Source organism: Populus alba, chromosome 14 (assembly GCF_005239225.2).
Source record: "Populus alba chromosome 14, ASM523922v2, whole genome shotgun sequence".
NCBI classification, from domain to species: domain Eukaryota; kingdom Viridiplantae; phylum Streptophyta; class Magnoliopsida; order Malpighiales; family Salicaceae; genus Populus; species Populus alba.
The window spans coordinates 9,550,116-9,553,698 of record NC_133297.1 but is presented as its reverse complement, the minus strand read 5'-3'; positions in this window follow the sequence as shown (position 1 = coordinate 9,553,698).

Genomic DNA, 3,583 nt, shown 5'->3' with positions numbered 1-3,583 from the left:
AGTATTACGAGTGCAAAAGGGAACTGAGGCCGGTTCATCCCCTCCCATGTGTCCTCCTTTCCGAGCAAATAAAACCGGCACCAGAAAAATATCATCGTGACAACGCAATGGTAGAGGCACTGCACAAATTGCACGATGCCACCACAATATTTGATCGATATTTATAAAGTATTCATTGTTATTATAAATTGTTGATTGAATACAAAACTTGTTACTGTAAAATAATGTTAAATGGATTGCACAAAAATATACATATGGGTTTTCACGATTCGAAGATTTCAGTAATAAATTTATATGAATAGCAGGATATAATAATAAGATTGGCAGAATTTCATACATATATATTTTTTTAAAAATAAAAAAATAATAATGTGCTGAAAAAAATGAAGGGGAAATCCTCAACTAGAAGATCTAGGATGGGACAAAAAGATAAATTTATAGTTGTACTTGGTTGAGCCCAATATACAGAACTTCTACATTGTATACTTTTTTATAATCATTTTTAAATTCATGGCATTGTCATTAATTACTACTACTTTATAAAGTAATAATGTTCTTATTAAACTTGAACTTATTTCTTCTAAAATACATGGTAACTAAAATAAAGTAATAAACACAATTTAAAAAGTTTATTAATATAACCATTATTTTATCACTACCATCGTATCATTGTCGACCACACCACTATCACTATTATTTTTTTATCAATATAATCATCATTGTATCACCATCTTTTCATAATTTTTCTATGTTTTTGCTATAACCAATATTATACCCATTATTAATATTATTATTACCATAACAAACATAATCACTGTAACCGATATCATTACTGTCATAACTATCACTACAAATGTTATCATCATAACTACAATTGTCATCATCATTATCTTTACCATAAATATCATAAATTCTTATATCATGCTATCATCAATAAAATAATAATATCAATTAATATCATAATTATTATGAATTATATATTAATTTTTTTTTAATTTTTCAACAAAAAAATCATAATTGATTAAAATTAATTGAGACCCAACTAGTTATCCATTGTGTTTTTAGTTTAAACTTATTCAACCTAAATTAACACCTTTAGTTGTTATTAATTTCATACATAATTAGTTTTTTCTCAAATTTCCAACTTCACCATAAAATTATCATAAAATTATTGGTAACCATTAAATTACCCATCATTTCTTCAATTCTAATATACCTAAGTTACAAAATCACACTCGATTTCATTAAGTGATAAACTAAATTAATTTCTTCCAAAACCCAAACAAACTCTAGAATACAAATCATATATTAATAAAAAAAATTGTCATTATAAAACAAGCAAAACACTTAAAAATAGAAGAAAAATATAAATACTACACACAAATTTTAGTAAATCAATTTAAAACATAAATGAGTTGGTTTGTTTACTTAATGGAGCGGAGTTTGACAAGACATGTAATCAAGAGAGAAAAGCTTATGCTATTGGAGAGAGGTTGCAATGAAGATGGCAAGTTGGCCAGATTTGTAAGGAGGGCCTACTGGGATTTGATGAAATGGAAGAGAGAGAGAGAGAGGATTGCTGTAAAATGAAAAATAAAATAGGGACAAGTTTTGTATTAGGTAAAATTTGTATATTGACTTTAATATAACATGCAAAAGCTTGGATATAATTTTTTTTTTTTTTTGTATCTTAGGTTAAGAGGGTTTCATCATGAATTTTGCAACTTAGATATTATTTTTTAGCTTATTCCCTTCAAGTAACATGCCTTTTATTTTTCTGTTCTTCACCTAAAAGAATGTTACGTGAACCTTGTATGCTGCTGGAAGTTAAAGTTTAATTAGCCAACCATCCTTCCTAACATGATTTTGTAAGAAACATAGGGTTTTTTGTGTACAAACAAATATAAGTATTTCTCAACGAATTATTTTTTAAATATATGCATCGTCACAACATATTTATGATGATTGTTTTTATTTTTTCACTTCTCACATAGACATCTAATCTCAAACCCACTAATATTCTTTGAATTAGAAAGTAAAAAATAATAAAACCCCTAAATATTTTAAGATAATATTGCATATACAACCCTTCTTTAGAATCTTGAAATATCCTAGAACAATCATTCATTGCTCATGAAACCTATATAAAATTTTAATAACAACTTTTTATGAAAAATAAATTTGTAATCCAATAACTAATTATCAATTCTACACAAATTTTATTTTCCATCAATATGTGAACTAAACAAAAAATAATTAGCACCAAACTAATTATCCATCATTTATTCAATTCAAACTTATTCAACCTAAATTAATACATTTTAATTATTATTAATTCCATAAAAATCAATTTTCCCTAAATTTATAACTTAACAATAAAATTAACAAAATATAATTGATACCCTTTGAATACCTATTATTTCTTTAATTATAAGACACATGTATTATAAAAAATCAAATTTAATTTCATCAAATGACAAATAAAATCAATTTTCTTCAAATCTTAAACATACCTAAACATACAAATCATGCATTAATACACAAAACTATCTAGGAAAAAGCTATAAAACACTTAAATATACAAGTAACTAAAAAAACTAAAAATAAATTTTAATAAATTTACTTAAAACATAAATGTGTTAAAAAAACTAGATGGGTTACTAACTTGATAGTGCAAAACTTAACATAAAATGGAACCAATAGCAGACACTATTGAAAAATAGTGGTCGATGTAGGCAGGTTGGGTGGTCAAATTTGTAAGAGGAAGGCTGAAATTTATGGAGAATTTAAGAGGTGTCTTGTGGGTTTTTAAGAAGTGAAGATTAAGAAATGGAGGGAATAAAAAACTGCTAGGTTTTAATTCATTTAAAATCATTGATAGAAATTTCGTTAGAAATTTTGTAAGTATTATTGACATGTCAAATTATCGTTGAAATTTTTTATGAAATTTTAATTAATTATTATTATTATTATTATTATTATTGTATTCTATCGCTATTTCGGTCAGAAATGACTGATAGAATATTTTTCATAGATGGGCCAAAAGGAAATAAGGAAAGAAACAATTGAAGGAAGAGTTTAAACTAATCAAAGACAAGACATGCGTCTAGATGTTACAGTCAAACTCAAGCATGAACTGGATTGATGTGAGGAATGAAAAATGAAAATTACTTGCTGAATTCGCATTTGGGATTACAGATTTATATATTTTACTATCTTAAATATGTATAACATGCTTGAATATTTATTGAACAATTACAGGGGCAGGAAACAAAGAAATCCTTCATACATAGAATTGACTGCCAAGCGCTAAGCCATATTTCTTCTTTTAGATTAGCAGTTCCAGGGCCTGCTGCTTTGTTAAATGGAATTTCCTCTCCTCTGAGTTCCAAGCTGCCTAAGAGGTTAATTTTTAGAAGAAGCATAGAAAAGTAAGCGAAAGAAAAATACAGAGAACAATGGACTGCAGCTTCAAATGAACGGATTTGAAAGAGAAAGAAGGTGGTGGGTTGTTATTGTCAAATGGAAAGTAAGGCACTGGATTGTTCCCGTAACCACCTGGTGGTCCCTTAAAGAAATAGCC